Source organism: Cyrtonyx montezumae, unplaced genomic scaffold (genome assembly GCF_038088225.1).
Source record: "Cyrtonyx montezumae isolate F1298 unplaced genomic scaffold, pur_monq_1.0 scaffold_8, whole genome shotgun sequence".
Lineage (NCBI taxonomy): Eukaryota > Metazoa > Chordata > Aves > Galliformes > Odontophoridae > Cyrtonyx > Cyrtonyx montezumae.
In genome coordinates, this window is record NW_027072089.1 from 46,299,821 (window position 1) to 46,318,764 (window position 18,944).

The 18,944-nt window shown below is 36.4% G+C and overlaps 1 protein-coding gene across 1 annotated transcript in view; it reads right to left on the reverse strand.

Annotated features, from left to right (window-relative positions):
* Window positions 1-18,944, reverse strand: part of DLGAP1 (DLG associated protein 1) — a 391,301-nt gene that overhangs the window by 213,728 nt on the left and 158,629 nt on the right. The window contains exon 4 of the mRNA XM_065752000.1: window positions 17,918-18,023. The gene's annotated coding sequence lies outside the window, so the exon portion shown is untranslated. The remainder of the gene's footprint in view (window positions 1-17,917; window positions 18,024-18,944) is intronic.

The window sequence follows — 18,944 nt, forward strand, 5'->3', positions numbered from 1 at the left end:
TAATGTACTTTGGAGATGGCAAGCACAGTTGAACAAACATCATATTGCACCTGAAACTGCTGAAGCACAAAAAATGAAGACAGTATATTGATGATTCTGAGGCAGAGATATGAAGTCATTACCAAACAGCAACAAACTAGATGCTGTCATACGTCAATGTCTTTGGAAAGACACTCATACTGAATATAAAGTGCAATTACGTTTCTAGAGAATAAATGCTAGCATCATCTGCTATGCAAGTTCAAACAACTGGTCTATGTGCAAACAGGCAAACACCCAACAACTGATGATATTTATATTCTATCTAAAACAGAAACATCCATGATTGAGCTGTTTCAAGTATTGACTGCAGCTCTACTTGATTTGCATGCCATGTTTCTGATATGTGTAGGATTTATGAAGAGGCATAGAAACCTAAGTTATCTCTTTTATTTAGAGTTCTAGATTCAGCAGTGTAAGAAAACCCCATCTGAACTTTATTCACATTGACTGCATCACTCCAAGAATAGTTTTCAAGTATCTTAGTGACCAGGTATTTTTACCACAGCTGTCTATTGGACCATAAATAGTTGATCTTGCTTTAACCTCCCACAGCCAAATGAAGTGATTACCACCAATAAGATTTCTAACTCAAATTTTTGATATTGTACATACAAGGTCAACATTAGATATAACCTTTTCTTACTGTTTCTTATTTCCAGATATCCCAGGGTTCTATTTTAGTGCTAGTTCTCTTCCAAGTTTTTATAAATCATCTGGACACAGGGGTGAAGGCACAACAATGAGGGGAGCAGAGGGGTCGTGCTGAGCTCTGCTCTCTGGTGACTGCAACAGGATTTGAGGGAACAGCATGAAGCTGCATCAGGGGTGGTTAGATGGGGGCTAGGGAAAGGTGTTGCACCAGAGGGAATAGAGTGGAATAGGCTGCCCGGGGCAGTGGGCATGGCCCGAATTGACAGAGTTCAAAATGCATCTGGACAACGCTCTCAGACATACAGGCTGGATTTTGAGTGGTCTGTGTGGAGCCAGGAGATGTACTTAATGATCCTTATGAGTCCCTTCCAACACAGGATGTTCTGTGATCCTCTAATAGTAACACTAGAAATTTTACATCTACTTACATAATAAATGTAAGCACTTACTGCACTACCTGTGAAAATGGGCTGTTGATAAATGTTAACTTCAAATCTCAGTTACTCTAGTGTTTGAACAAAGTGGTATAGTCAAAAATGCACCTGCACTGAAGGATACAAAATGTGATTTGATTACAGAAGATCATTAGAGAATAAGGAAGAAAAGCAACATAAATGTTTTTACATTAAAGAAAGTGTCATAATAAATATTTTTCACAAGTCTTTTATCACTTCTCTCTTGACAGCGTGAGAAGCAGTTGCATAACATCAGCAGATCCATAAAAAACAAATGTGTTATGTCAACAAATGACAGCAAACACTGCAATAGGTCAGAAATAATACAAGAGTAGGATGAATCCCTGTGGTGTTCCCAAATTAAAAAGACACAATATTGACTGGAAGTTATTTGGAACAGTGAATTGGCCTCATTACATTAAGATTTTCAAATTTGATCTTAGCTGATTGGTGCAATATGTTTCAAAGTGCTATCCATGTTCCATAATTAAACTTCAAAAGGAATTTACTAATTAATGGGAATTTTTGCAACGTTGGAAATAATGGCAGTACTACAGTAAAACTTCCACCACTTCAATTCTGATAAGATTTTCAATGTATTCTCATTTTCAAATTAAGTAGACAACTCACTGTCTAACAGCTCATGAAAGAGAATGATTTTTAAGATCAGGCTAAAGATACTAGAGCAAGAATGCAATATGACTTCAAGTTTCTGAAATTTCTTAGACTTATCTGGAAATGTCTCCAAAATTCCATTAAGTACAAGCTCTTAAATAAATTTGTACCAAAGGCAGTGCATGCAGTTTCGTCCAAATAATAATGAAGAGGAGGAAGATGACAATAATGTTTTTCACTTAAAAGCACCAGGCAAACTACCAGTTTATCTTTCATTGTGCAACTAAAAAGTAAATAGACTGCCTTTTATTGCAAGAACTGAAGCCCTGGTTTGACCTATCTTGAAATTCCCATGAGTTTCTTATACAGTATTTATTTTTATTTTTTTACAACTTTGAAGAAGGCATATATTTATATTTACCCATAACAGATCACAGTATGCTGCCACTGAAGGAAGTGGACTCAAAAGCTCACTGGACACCATGCTAATCTCATACGGAGAGGAAGGCCATTTCAGTAACAATCCTGCAAACTACAAAGCACCTTTCCAGAAAACATTTCAGCTGTATAGGTAGGACATCTCCAAGCAGCAAGGATGACGATTTCTCACAAGTAGATTAATGTGTAAGGGAACAAATTAATGGCAATAGGCTGAGGTCAGGGCTCGGTCTCACTTCCATGTCCATCTCACACTTGCATAGAAAGGTAGGAGAAGAAAATCTCTCACTGGCCCAGCCAAAGTACATAACAATTTTAACAACACTGCATATCCGAAATCTTACCTACATAGTTTCACTTCATACAGGCAGACTGTGTTTCCACTGGAAATAAATGAAAGAAGTCTTGAGAACAAGGCAGTTGGCTAAGCTGTTGGCTAATTTGTAATTTCACTTCTCCACATATCCTGCTCAAGCTGCTCTGTCACTAAGGATCAAATATGCCATCAGCTTTTCTTTGCTAGTCATGAAACGTCTCTGTTAAACCTCTGTGCTGGGGCAGGAAGAAGAGCCTGCTCTCAGGTCTATCTGCTCTCTCCTCACTGTCGCAAACCTTTAAAACAATGCGGGTTTTCCCTTGGGAGGCAAAAGCATTATTATGCTGTGTGATAGGCTACTAAGCCTACCCAGGGTGCTGCAAAGAGCTGACGAAGTGCCAAGCTTATCAACTGGATACATTTCCCCTTTCCCACTGAATCTGCTGTGAATTCACATGTCAAACTCTGACAGAAAAGCAAGGAATGTGCAAAGCTGCAACACTTCACAGGGAAGTCCAAGCCCCAGAGATCAGTGTACTAACTGATACAAAATGCTTTTTTAATAATACAGTAACAGGCAGCTATGTCAACTCATTGTGTTAGCAACCCAGCAAACAGTTACTATAGCAGTTTTACTTGATCTGAATGAATGTTTTTCTATAAATTTGTGGTTCATACATTTTTAAGGGAAGAAACTGGAGACGACTGATGTGTGGGTGTGCCTTTTGACATTGACACTTGTGCTTAATCTCTGCAAAATTGCATTCTGCAGCCTATACTGCTTCTCATCCTTTGCTATCTTACTATTTCTAGCCAATCAGCCATATTTCAAGATGAGCTATTACATCTTCTGCTTGAATCAACATCCATTTACTTAGACTGTGAAAATGTCTCTTTTATTATTTGGCGAGGAACTGCCAACTCCAAAATGGATTACTGAGGAACATCTTTTTATATGTTTATATATTTAGTTATTTATGTTGATTGCAACAGGGCTAAATCATGTTATTGGTACTCTACTTATCACTGCATTTTGCTCAAGTAATATAATTCCAATATTTCTGTCAAATATTAAATGGTGGTTTTGCAGATATATGCCACGAGTGCAAATCTTTAAAACATAAAAATCATTTTTAGTGTCGTGAGTTTCAAAACCAAGTAGTAGGAATTCTGTAAATGTCCTAGTTATGGTTATCTTATGCTTCAGTTTAATTTCTGTTGACCACTAGTACATCCTTTTCTTTTTATATTAAAATTTCTGTGAGAAATCAGGTAAGATTCCTGAAGTATGTTGGTATCATGTCAAAAAAATAGAAGTTGAGAAATGATGTCAGTATGAACACTGTGAAAACCTAGTTCCTTGATTTATTTGTTCTTAAATGTTAACTTGTATAATACAAAGTATGGAGCAAAGACTTAAAAAAAATTCTGAAATTGTTATAAAAAATATGGTAATTGGTCACAAGAAAAAACTGAGCTACTACCTGCTACATGTGTAAATTGTATACTAAACCCACTGAAATAAAACTAGGATCCAGGCAGTACCTTATTCCCCCAAATAATTTAGTGATGAAGAATACATTTCACAAGCAAAGCACAGCTACAGATTTTTTTTTCTTACAGCAGAATAAGAGGCTGGTTTTCTTCAAGCTAGATGTAATCCTTTAAACCAAACCAGACACGTGGCACTCTTCCCCAACAAGAGCAGATAAATATATACTAGGATTTTTTGATCCCTTAAGACTTTTTATCCTGTTTGCCATTTCATCAAACAGTGCCAACACATTTCACAAGGATTTTATTTCAAAACAACCACCTGGAATGTCTATGCCTTCTGGATCTTCTACCTCAAAAAGTAACTTGAAAACCTCTTGCTCACTATAATAAATAAATGAACAGTAATCTATCAAAAATTCATATTTGATACACATCAAAATTGTTGCCTTACTGGCAGTATTTCCTACAATGGAAAGGGCCGACACAGGCCAGTGTAGTGTTTATAATCCCTATTTTAATGACTTTTGCCTAAGTAGGGTTAACAAGGCAAGTAATATGATTTCAAATGCGAGGTAAAACAAGAGCTGCTTCCAGTCAGGACATCTAAAAATACAGTGGAATGGAATAAGAATCCAACCATGAGAGTAGAAAAGCTTATTTGAGACTACAAACATAGATTACAGATGAAAAATGATCTAGGAGCTCATGAGCATAAAATGCCTATAGCTAGGATAAATAGATGGGGAAACCTTTCCACAGAAGCACCATGTTTTATTACCAAGCATGGTATTACACTAGGTACAAGGAAACCTACAATAGCACACTAGTACTGAGAACAGCAAAGATGGATTAAGAATGTTACTATTTAAAAATCAGGTTTATCATGTGTCTTCCTCAGCAAAACTAGTAGAGGGAAGTTTCTGGGCACCAAGATACCAGTATCTTGAATACACTGTTAGTTATTACTGGTTCCATTTTCTGAACTCTGTTTACTCTTAATCTTTACATGCACTTTTGGATTAATAATCAGCTAATATTATGCAGAAATTTGATCATAACCGTTCAATTTTTTTAAACATGACTTGAAACCATCAAAACTAAGTTATCTCCTAATTGTAACACCACTCTAGTTCTTCACAGTAAGCCAAAGTTAGCCTTGAATGAACTTGCCTTAAATGTTAAAAATGTAATTTTACTGCTAAATTAGCTGTAATTTACTGTAAATTTAGCTGCTAAAAATGTACTTTTAGAATTTGTTTTGCTCACAGATGCTAACTCTACTAAATAAATTAATTCTCCAAAAGTTCAGCTATATATTAAGAATTATAAAATGGGTGTACAATATATCTCTCAATTTCACATTTAAATGCACAGAACATGTTGGAGAACTATTTTGTTCATCAGAATATCGCATGTGATCAACAAACAGTTGTCAATTGTTTATGTCAGAAAAAGCCAATCTAGGTCTACTCAATAGAGACAACTTTTTCTAACTGATGGTGAACTTCCTTATAAAATGTTATTATATTTTCTGTGTAGTAAGATAGACATGACTTGTACTTTTTAATAATTGCAATTTCCTTTTCTAAAATGAAATTTCTGTTTAATTAACAATTTAATAGTATCGACAATCAGGAAACTTCTGTTCAATAATCCAACTCTATGATTTTAGTGTCATAAGTCTCTGAAGACCTATTTTTGATACCATGACACCCTACCAAAATACTGAAAGCTTCCAAAACATCTAAAATAAGGTGATATATAATTTGGATGTACTTAAAAACAATTGTTCATAAAAGTGAATTCTAAGAGCTTTTTTCGCTGTCTCTCACCATTATGTTGGTCAGTATAAGGCTTTAAACAATACTAAGCAAAGCCTTCAGATATTACTATCTTACCTAGTACTCTATAAAAACAGAAATAATTGTATGCTTTTGATTTCCTAGGTAGTTCACTCTACAATCCAGATATTTTTCAAGCCAATATCCATAAGCTGGTGGAAAAAGTATATTCTGAGAAGCCTTTTGACCTGGGTTTTATATCCACTGTTATTACAAACACATTTATAAAATCCGAGGCAATTAGTACTGTGCAGTCAAGAAAATCTCTATTAAAAATGCATGGGGAGAAGAGGAAACAGCTTCCTGCCTGAAATCCACTATTATTTCAGTCACTTGATATTTGTTTGTTCTCTGCATGCTGTACAAAATTACTGAAGCACACAGAAGCAACACTTTGCCCTTGGGTGCAATGGAATGACAGATTAAATGAGTAAATAGAAGACTTGGAGCTTTGTCCAAATGAAAAAAAAATAAGCTACTTAAATACTTTCAAAGCTTTTTCATGCGTCATTTTTTTTCTTTTTTCTTCAAATGAAGAATTTAATTATATAATTAATCAAGCTATGTCTCAAAATAGTATGGAATATGAGGGAAATAGGTGGGATGTGTTACTTGATTAGTTTACCCACAGCTATGACTGCCTTATAAATTCATAGATACATTAGGTTGGAAAGGACCTACAAGATCATCTAGCCCAACCATCCTCCTATCACCATCCCTACCCACTGAACTACTAAATCAAATCCCTTAGCACCTCATCTAAACGCTTCTTGAACAGCGCTAGGGATGGTGCCTCAACCACCTCCCTAGGCAGGCCATTCCAGTGCCTGACCACTCTTTCAGAGAAAAAATGTTTCCTCAGGTCTAATCTAAATCTTCCCCGGCGCAACTTGTGGCCATTCCCTCTCGTCCTGCCTGGATAAGAGGCCCAACCCCTCCTCACCACAACCCCCCTTCAGGAAGTGGTAGAGTGCAATAAGGTCTCCTCTGAGCCTCCTCTTCTCCAGACTAAACAATCCCAGCTCCCTCAGCCGCTCCTCATAAGACTTGTGCTCCAGACCCCTCACCAGTTTTGTTGCCCTTCTCCGAACACGCTCCAGGGCCTCAATGTCCTTCTTGTAGTGAGGGGCCCAAAACTGAACACAGTACTCGAGGTGCGGCCGTACCAGAGCTGAGTACAGGGGGATGATCACCTCCCTGCTCCTGCTGGCTACACTATTTCTAATACAGGCCAGGATGCTGTTGGCCTTCTTGGCCACCTGGGCATACTGCCGGCTCATAAGTTCATAAGATTTCCATCTTGAGGAGCATCCAGGCTTCCTGGACCCCTTTACCCTTCAGGAGCAAGTCCCAAGGGACCCTTGCAACAAGTGTCCTGAACAGGTCAAAGTCTGCCCTCCGGAAGTCCAAGGTAATAGTTTTGCTAGTCACCCTCTTGACGGCACCCAGAATAGCAAACTCCACCATTTCATGCTCACTCTGGCCAAGACAATCTCCAACCTTCACATCCCCTACTAGTCCTTCCCTGTTAGTGAAAAGTAGGTCAAGCAAGGCATCTCCCCTGGTAGGCTCTTGCACCAGCTGTGTCAGGAAGCAATCATCCACACATTCTAGAAATCTCAAGGACTGCTTCCTCTGCGCAGTATTGTATTTCCAGCATATATCAGGGAAGTTGAAGTCCCCCATGAGAACGAGTGCTGGCCATCGTGCAACATCTACGAGTTGTTTATAGAACATCTCATCTATTTCTTCATCCTGACTAGGTGGTCTATAACAGACCCCCACCACGATGTCACTCCTAAAGACTATCCCCCTGATCCTTATCCATAGACACTCTACTTTGTCATTTCCAACCACTAGTTCTTCAACATCAAAACACTCTTTGATATAGAGAGCTATGCCACCACTCTTTCTTCTCTGTCTATCCCTTCTGAAGAGCTTGTAGCCATCAATCCCAGTATTCCAGTCATGTTGAGCCGAGCATCAACCAACACCCCCAGGTTCTTTTCCTCTCTACATTCTTCAAGCCATTCTGCCCCAAGCCTATTAGCATTGCATGGGGTTATTATGGCCAAAGTGCAGGACCCGGCACTTGGCCTTATTGAACCTCATCCCACTGAGCTCAGCCCAGCTGTTCAGCCTATCCAAATCCCTCTGAAGGGCCTCCCTACCCTCAGGCAGTTTGACACATCCTCCCAACTTGGTGTCATCTGCAAACTTACTGAGGGTACACTCAATCCCCTCGTCTAGGTCATCAATAAAGATATTAAACAAGATGGGCCCCAAAACTGACCCTTGGGGGACACCACTCATAACAGGACGCCAGCTGGACTTAACTCCATTAACCACTACCCACTGGGCACGGCCCTCCAGCCAGTTCTCCACCCAGAGAAGAGTGAACCTGTCCACACCACGGGCTGCCAGTTTCCTCAGGAGAATACTGTGGGAGACCGTGTCAAAGGCCTTGCTGAAGTCCAGGTAGACTACATCAACAGCCTTTCCCTCATCTACCTGTCTGGTCACCCAGTCATAGAAGGAGATGAGGTTTGACAAGCATGACCTGCCCTTTGTGAACCCGTGCTGGCTGGGTCTGATCCCCTGGTTGCCATGCACATGTCGTGTGATCTCCCTCAAGATCATCTGCTCCATAACTTTCCCTGATACCGAGGTCAGGCTGAGAAGGCCTGTAGTTCCCCGGGTCACCTTCTTTAACACCTGATGCTAACCTAAAGTACATAAAGCTCTTAAGGGAAGACCAGCCGTACCACCAGCTGATTCATCAGAATGTTTTTTTTCTTTCCTATTGCATCAGACTTCAAACCATTAATTGGGTTTCACCTCCAGAAACTTCTGATACATATTTTGACCCCTCATTACACATCTTAAGAAAGCCTTTTTAAAGCACAATAAAAGAAGAGTGACATTTTGATTCAAATATTGGCATCTTCATACCAATCCATGATTTCTGTAGGAATTAAGAAAAAAATTACAACAGCTCAACAGTAATGTAGGTATTTACTGCAGTTAAGTAACTACCTAATATTTACTAGCAATAGCAAAGATTAGTTTTACAAGGGATGCTTTATAGAATTAGTTACTCAGGTTAAATTACGTAATATTTTTCCTTTCTCTAAACCCTCAATATATAACTGAGCACACCCATAAAAGGAAGATCCATAAAAGAAAGATCCATCATAGGCTATTCAAAACAAATATGAAACTTTGATCTCACCAAAGAGATAGAGGAAATTTTGGGGAGATCTCTAACCCTGTACTTAAGCTCTCTGTTTTCCTATGGCAGTTGCTATTTCTCATAGCTGACAATAGGATATGGCATATGAGGCTAGACAGACTTTTAACCTTGTAAGATAGGGTTGTCATATTTACAGCATCAGGATACATTTAGACAGTATAGGACTCTTCACTGTTAAAGTCCACTGAAGGAATCCCCTATCCTACTCACACTATCCATCTCAGGCATTCACCTCAGTGCTGTGTCACGAAGTCAACTTTTAGATGCAATGAAACAACTGTGGCTTCATGATGGAATAGGCAGAAATTCCTTTAAATACACCATTACTGAAGACTGAAACTGAAGCTTCAGAATTCATTACCTGACAAATGCCAAAAGTCAGGCAGCAGGGAACTAGAGGAGAAGTTGTGGATGCATGTCCTTGTACAGAGGTTAAGAAATAAATCCATGTTACACAGGGCAGGCTGAAAATGCAGTGATGACATTAGAGGCAAGGAAATTGCCTGCTGTTTGTACTTCCTGCATTCAGAAAAAAATATGTTTTCTGTATCCTCTTTGTTAATAAACAGAAGATCATTAAAATGATTGTTGACTCATATTCATTTCAGCTCTTAGCAGAAGCAGATTGGCAAGAATCCGATGGGCCTGAGTAATTCTGCCAAGAATCAGCAGAACTTTCCAGAACATGAACTCTGATTTAGATCTTGTCTTCCTTTAGAAGAAAGGCATTAAAATTTGTAATAATCATACAATGATGCGGAAAAAAAAAAAAAAGAGATCATCAGCTTTTTTTTCCCCATATTTTTCCTCCTAATTTTTTGAGCCTTTTTTTCTTATGTTTTTTAATCCTTCACATTTTTCTGGGAAAGTACAACCCTCCATATAGAAAATATAAGCCTACTGACAGGAAGCTTGTTTATCTGCCTCCCTTTCTAGATACCTTGTTGGCTGTTACGCTCAGTTACACCTGGAAAACATAGGACTGGATGGTTAACTTTCATCAGACAGTAAATTATTAGGGAGAAACAGTAAATATTAAACAGAAAGATCTAAATTTAAATTACAAAGACTATCACTTTTCAGATTTGTAGTTCAACTGCTCATAGAAAAGCTCAGGAGCAAAACAATAGACAGAATTGTTGCAGTCTTGTCTCATCTCAATTAATGAATCGAATCTTTGCTCATTTATTCATCAATATTTTTCTTACAATGATGGTGCAGCTAAAACAGCACACACAAAAGCTTCTTTATTCTACATGCTAACAACCCCCCCAAAAAAAAAGAACTAAGGATGTTAGTTTGGACTTCAGATTCTTACAGGACTTCTGGAAGACAGCTGAAGATTCAGAACCATTACACTGATCAACATGTAAGAATGTTCCTCAACTCCAAACACTGGACCCTAAGTGGAACACTAAACTTGATATCCTAACAGAGAAACACTATGGGAGGATTTTGATGAGTTAATTGCAGAGGAAAAAAAAAACAAAAGCAAAAACAAAAGAACACAAAACAAAACTTAACATATTGGGTACTGTAAAAATAAAATAAACTGAAAAACAAGTTAATGAGTTATCTTTGACAGTCTTAACAGCATGCTGTTCCCTGAGCTTGCTACAGATACATAACAGTACCAACATATCTGCTCAGCTTGAACATGACTAACTGATCAATCTAACTGATCTATCATAGAAGCTTCTCCCATTCTCAACAGCACCAGCTTATGGGGTAAGGTAAAATTTGGCAAAAACACAAGATCAATCTGACATTTTAAGAATCTTACTTCAACAGTAGTAACAAAAGCATTTTCCTCTGATGTTCCCATAGGTCAGAATATGTCACAAAGCTGCAAGTATTTGTAAGTTTTTAAAAAGCTCTTTAATTTTATATTTTTTTGTAAAAGCTAAATTCTAATATCAGAAATGATGTTTCCAGGGACTATAAAAGCACCCTGATTGCAATTAACACTAACTAAATTGAATTTTCATTGTATGTAACTTTTTTTTTCCTCCTGTGAAATCTAGGTAATCTTTACTGAATTGCAAAGAGATTGTGTATTATTGTGGGTTTCAAAACCAGCCACTGTCTCAAGGATTCTTAAGCACTTCAACAGAAATTATGTCTTACATATGTTATCATAAAGAGATAAACGGAAAATAGAGCTAGCATAAACGTTAAACAAATGAAATTATTTGGAGCATATATTCCATTATTGGAGCATATACTCCATTATTTGGAGCATATATTTGGAGGAAAAGTGAATATTGTGGACTGACTGCACAAAAAACTGTTAACTGAGATATTACAACAGGAAAAGACAATGTAGAAGTTTTTGAGTAAGCAAGTGGGGAAGTGCCTTCTATCATCAGGTTATACATTTATGGAACTGATATTTTTTTGAAATGGAAAGAAATTTATCTACAGCTTCATGTTTACAGAGCTCAATGGAAAGAAATGTGTTTCAGTTTCATAATGAGAATCAAGGGAACTAAAGAGATATATTCTTTCAGCTATAGACAGGACCTCTGGCACAGCACCTGTGATGCAGATTAGTAGAAATATAGTAGAAAAATGCCTCAAGAAATATTTACATCACAGTGTGTGACAGAAAAATCTTGCCAAATGTCCCCCAGAGAAAGGTGCTGCTAGTGATTTATGAAAAATCAAATTTTCTCTCCATGTAGGATGGATCAAAAATTTAACAGCATGAGCTGACATGAGTGAGACAAATCCAAAAACACCACCAAAAGCAGTAGAAGCAAGATATCATCAAAATTCTCATGTGATATTTCATGTGCTTTCAGGACAACTGCTGATACCATGTCACAGACACAGCTAGCTACTTCTGGTGCCAAGGCAGCAGGTGTGCTTTCCAAAATAGAAGTGACTGAGTGTGAAGAAGCTTTCTCTCTGCATTGTCTACTCATGCATTGTAGGTGGGAGTACAGTTCTCATTTTCAACAGAGCTCTGTTAGTGCTCTACCAGAGCAGTTATGAGAACTTTTATGGAGAATTTCTTGCAGCCAGCCTTCGAATGTTTCACTTGCAGGTTAACCTGTTAAGGAAAGTTGATCACAAGAAGGCAAACTGCCTTGCTTGGAGCTCACTGAGACCAAAAGTACAGCAGCTATCAGGACAGATATCTCCCCAGTTTGAAGTAGTCTTTCTGAAAGAGCTTCCTCCTCCCACAATACCAGTTCTTTGGTGGGTTGGACACACCAGGACAAAATATATACGTACAGGAATGGGTGGAGACACACTGATGTCAGGTGCTTTGATAGGCAGACCAGTGTGGGTCTGCCAACACGGCACTGACTTTCAGATAGAAAGGCTGACACGGAGGCAGGACCTAATATTTACAGGTATTCCTCTTACCGTACAGGAATACCTACTTTTTTTTTATTATTATTTTAAGGCACAAAGGGAATACATATGTGAAAGCACAAGCAGTAAAAGTGGCAATATATTCAGAATATTTTTAAACAGAATTTGTCATTTCTGTCAGGGTGTCTTGTCTTCCATTCCAGAAGAAATGCTGCATCTCAAAAGCAAGCATAAAGCCATTCATAATATTTAAAAGGCTTTCACTGATGTTTCTCATTAGGTGTCAAATTTATGGCATTACTGCTTAATCCACATTACAAGTGCATGGACAAGGAGGACAATGATAAGTGCACTGTTCAATTGTTGTTTGTTTGTTTTCAGTACAATGCAACATTTATATTCTGCTCTGAAGCGTTGTGAAGGGAGACAATCTTATACGTACAAAGACCAGATGGCCTTAATTGATAAATGATAAGAACACAAGGAACTGCTGAATTCATCTCACTCAGGCTCACACAAATATGTCCTGATCATCATTCATAGGCTTTCCCCAGGTCAGCCAGCCTTATGAAAAACAAACTGTAGTTTGTGGGTTCACCCAGAAAGTTTCTTCTATATTGTACATAGCCTTCAGTCTTGATACAGTCTTGATTAAGAGTGTTTCCAAAGTTTACATTAGCAAGAATGAACTCTCAATGTGTCTCCTAAATTACTTTTCTGAAATTCTGCATCTAAAGCCTCATACATGGAAGAGTGGAGTGGACTACTTGTACATAGGGCTTTTTCCACATCGGCAGCAGCAGCTGCTGATAAAGAACTACAGGACACCAAACCTCCCTTTCTCTGTCCTTTCAACAGCTTCACTGGGCCTCCATCATTACAAATCCCTCAATAAACCCCTAGTACTGAAGTTTAATCAGATGAATAGTAAAAGAAACTCTAGAATGAGAGAATGCCTGAAATCAGTGACAGTTTAAACTGATGAAACACTGATAGCATGTAACACCAAAAAGTACAGATGTCAAAGAAAATGAGTTTCTATGTATTTTGCAATCAGAAGGATTACTACAATACAATAATTGTAAGCTTTTTAAGGTGTCCACAATTCCTTACACATTTTGTGACTCTCACTCTTTTCTGATGTGCTTGTTTTTTCCTCTTGAGAAATATCAGACACATTAAATTTATCATGGCCTTCACTTACTCTTTAAGAAAAGCAAGCATAGAAAAAAATATACTGACAGAAATGACATTCATGTCGTAGCAGAATGTCAGCACATGGTTTTTGTCATGCCCGAGGAAGAGAGATTGATACTTAAAAGCAAATATATTTCATACCCTTGCAATGAAAGTACTAAACCACAATAACTGCCTGTACTCTTGTAATAAATGATCCTGACAAGGGCTTGTGTCAATCAATGTTCAGACCATACAATGGACATTTATCGTAATCCTCATGCTCCTCTTTGATGTGAGAATCTGTGATTGTTGTATCATCATTCCAGACATTAGGATCCTAGAGTCCCTTCTTTTCTTTAGGAAACTTAACCAGTTTTCAGTTTGCAAAGATAATTACCAGGAAACATACATTCTGTTGAATAACTACCACCTAAATTTTATCAACACAAACATTTACAGACTCTAAAAACTTAATATGTTAATTAATAACTTAAATTAATGTTAAACAAGCCCCTTTTCACTAAAATGGAAGTTGAGTGTCTAATAAGGACTAAACGTTTAAAAACAACTTGTTAGTGAGGTAATAAGAATTTTCCTTTTTTCAACTTCCCTGCCTCTCCAGAGCTTTCCTAGTTCTGTCTATAGCAATGTATTACTCAGCCTACTCTATTTTCAGTGTGTTCCAGATTATTTTTTCCTATGTATTGTAATTTGTAGTTAGAATAACATTATCAATTAATAATTACCCATGTAAGAAGATATTATCTTATACTTTAGTAATTGATTAATCGCAATATAAGATCTATGAAGTGAAAACAAAGTAGTTGTGCTCTGAAAAAGCTCTCTGATCATTTTCTTATAAAACAAGGCATACACTAGCAGAAATGTTTTTGATTTTTAACTTTCATGACATGTGCACATTCTGCATGTTTAGTGACTGTAAATTTCAACAGATGCTTTAGTTAGAACCTTGCTAAAGAAACACTTTTAAAACACAGAGTCAAAGAAGTGGAGGAATTAGAACTGATTCTTCAACTGAAGCATTTTATCAGAAATGTGATACATATAAAAAGTATATAAAAATCACCTACAATTAAAATATAGTTTCTATAAATAACCTTTACATTATTATCTCTGGTTGATCAGAGTGGTGGTGGACAGCCCTGGAGACTTTCAAGGCTAGGCTGGACCACGCTCTAGGCAACCTGATCTAGCTGTGGTGTCCCTTCTTATTGCTGAGGAGTTGGACTACATGACCTTTAAAGATTTCTTCCAACTCTAAGGATGCTATGACTCCATGATTTGTAGCTTTCACAGAATGCTAGTAAAATAAGGATGGTCATCAGAATTTACCTTAATAGTTCTCAAAAGGCTTTACTCTGCAAGGGAATGTTATCAGTTTGTCCAGTTAATTTCCCATAGACTACCAAAGAGTATTAATCAATACAGTGAAAAGTTAGAACTAGTTAGAAGTTCTTATTCTCACTGGAAATTGAGCAAACAATAAAAGTTACACATTTAACACACAATCTGGAAGAAAGTCAATATGAAAATGCTTTGAGTGAACCCTACAACTCAGTCCATTTATTCACTGTTACCCAGTCACTATTTTAACTTGATTTTTTTAATTGAAAATAAATACATTATAGAGCTACATATTTAACTTAGGACTTGTGAAAGTTCTAAATACATCAGCAGGCATGTTGCCTCTGTGTGTTGCAGAACTGTGACATTTAGTATCTAAACAGCAGCAAAATTGAAAATAGGAAGAAAAGGATGGATTACAAAAGACTGGGTACTATAACATATTTAGGACACTATACATAATATAGCAGTATACACTGCAAGTATGCATTGTATAATATCTGTAAATCAATGTTTTTTTCCTTAACTTTCTGCCATTTAGGAGTTCCCAAAAAAGACAAAATACTGGGCTTAAGTTATCCTTAGAAAATAGATTCAAACAAAATAAATAGCAAACTAAAATTGAAAAGGGAGGATGCCTATGCAGAAAAAAAAACATTTTAGGATGTCTAGTCAGTAACTATAGTATAAGTAGTTGTTCACTGTGGACAGAAACTGTTAAGATGTCTTAAATCTAAATTTTATGTTGCTTTGTATTTATCCTTAGTAAATATGCACATGAGAGCTCGAGTATGCAATGACATAGCTATTGCTCTTTAAGGGAAATAGAAAAAACACCAGTACAAAAAATCCCAGTTAAAAAAAAAAAAAAGATGAAATTGCCACTCTACAGTATGTGTTTTTCAAGTCAGAGTGAATTTCTCTGTGATCACAGTATAACACCTTTTAAATTGCTTTTCCCAAACATTTACATGCCTCAGCTTTCCTACTAAGAAAGTCCAGGAAAAAAGAAACATGCTAAGCACATGCAGAACAAACGTCATGAACAATCACAGTCTCCTTAGTGAAGAACTTCAATTTCACCTCTGCTGTTATTTGAATACTACATTCTGTTAAGTTGAACAATTTTAAGAACAAATCATACATCAGAAATTTAAAAGTGATATTTCCAGCTAGAAATCAAAGTAATTTGCAATCTTATAATTAATTACACAAGTGTTATGAAAACTGGAGAACAGTTTTTCAGTCTGACATTATATACGAGTAATAGGAATATGAAATAATGGATTATTTCATTTTAAGAATTAAAATTATTACTGACAACCAGAAGAGCATTGACTACTTTGCAGCTTCTCGAATAGTTGCAAAAAATATCAGTTACTATCATACATGTTTTTCCACCAATCCTTTTCAATCATGCGAATCTAGAAGGATCTCTGATGAGGTATCAAAATTGCTATGAAGAACAATAAAATAACATTCTACATATAATTAGTAAAGAAAATGGAATTGCGTGTGAGGCAGAACAACTGTAAAACAGGAAATAAGTAATCTACTGAATCAGTAGACTACTTTTATCATTCTTAATTTATTTTACCATCTGGATTTTAATTACAAATCAAATATATAGCCAGGTTGATTCATGCCAAGTACACATGTCCAGAAAGTAATCAATTTCACAGTTTTGAAAGAGAAAGAAAAAGGTTTTCGTTTAGTTCATTATGACATTTCTTTAAACATGAAGAAAGCATTGGAAAAATAAATGTAATCAAAACAAAATAGCCATACAGAGTTGTATACACAAGGGGAGCTACTCAATGTATGGAACAATTGATTTAGAAGTTAAGAGCTAAAAAATTATTGATATTATTGATTTTTCCTCTTTCCTTGACAGCTAACCAATTACTCAGAGAGAACATGCTACAAGTACTCAACCTTACCGTAATATCGTGCAACAGAGTTTAGTAATTGAAAATACAGAACCCACTGTACTGAAGGGTCAGACAGTCAGGAAGTGCAGGACAAACAAATTCTTGTAATACAAGGATATCAGCATGCAACAATTACTTTGTTTCCTCAGAACTCAGGCTACTGATATCCCAAGAGATCAATTCATTATCCAAACAGATTCAAGATATGAATTTCTCTAACCTTAAAACAGATGCTCTGTCACAGCTAGTAATTTCTAAAATTATTCTGTGCTATATCTGGTTCTGTCAGGCTTTTCCTACAGCCTGTGTATCATTGTTTATTGTTGCTCTAAGACACTAACTCTTCTCATGATACTTTAAGAAATCTGACTGGTGTCACCAAGTATCATAGAGTCAAAGCTAGATCAGAAATCTTGCTTCAGGATAAAAATTCATCCTTGTTACAACCTTCCACCAACAAAAAGATGATCCTACAAATGTTCATTACCACCTGATTGGAAGTGCTGGTTTTAATATCACAATTCTCTTTTACCTAGTGAATATAAAACTATTGCACCCCCTACAAAATTTCTTAGATCTTATATTGGGTTGCTGCTGATCTTAAATCTGAGAAGCTTTACTGCTACTTAAGATTGCATTTCAACTCATTGTGTAATCTTCTTCTTGATGTCATACTGACTTGCCTTCAGTCCTGACTAGCATTATTTTCCTTATGGGCAGATTCCATGACAAATATTAAGAAAATATGTTTTGATCTAATCAGTCCAATTTGTACCTCATGGGATAGCTAGGTTCTCTTTTTGATATACTTTTTGAATTACATTTTCAGATTGGATAGAAAGATAAAATTATATTTATCTGTTACTTTTACAAAATACTTTAGAAAACTATATATATAGAAATATGCTTATATATAATACAATGCAATCTAATGTCATTTAATAATTAGATTACTAATTCTTTGCAAACATTTCTCAGAATCATTTATCCAAACCAAGAATTGAACTTACTTATTTTATCTGTTTCCAAAACTTTATCTGGGTCTATCAATAAGGAAGCAGTGCATCCTCCTTAGTTGCTACAGATCAGAGAGTATCTTCTGACAGCAATCTGAAACTAAAATCACAACAGTCTTATTGGAAAGTAAGATACTTCTGTGAGGCAGAGGATCAATATAGAGTATATAATCTGAATGGCTGTATTATAAGGCTATTGAAATAAGCAAGTATATATATTACCTTTTGGACTTGCTTACTTATAGAAATAACAAATACTAATATTTGTATTTATATTCATTGTATCAGGCACAAATTTAAAGCAGTGAATTACTTGTGCACTGGGAATCTTCAACTCAAATGTCAAGCGCAAGTCTTGATATGGAAAACATAATATATTCCAGAATTACCTTACACTTTATTCTTTTTTCCAACATTTAGGTTCCACAAAAGCTGTGCAAAGAAAGCGCACAGAAGTTTTAGTCAATAACTTGTCTAAAATACATACTGCTATATCTCCTTATTGGACTTGATCTTCCATGTGGAAGTTCTACAGGATAAAGATAGGAACTGGAACAATCTGACCAGCTTAATTCTTACTGTGATAATGATATATAGATCATAAAATATAGGTTTTGTGTACCAACACAGCCCCAACAACCTAATATATTTTGGGTGTCACATTGACGCCTTGGATAAACAGATTTCCAAACTACTGTTTGATATATCAACCATTACAATCTGCACGTTTTACACTACTAAGTTCACTTTTATGGTAAAAAAATTGTAACTACTTATACCCTGAGATTTTAACACTGGGCAGATAATAAGCATGCTTACTTATGCAACAAAAAGGAAGTTTTAAAGCTGTTTAGCAATAGCAGGAAATAAGTCATAATTTCATTAAATATTAATCACCACAAGCAGACGAGCCATTTTCTACTAAATTTTCTAGTTGCTTACATGTTGTCAATTTTTGCATTCTTACAAAAATTGACAAGAAAAAAAAGCACTAAAATTGCAGTGTTCTAGGCTACTGATC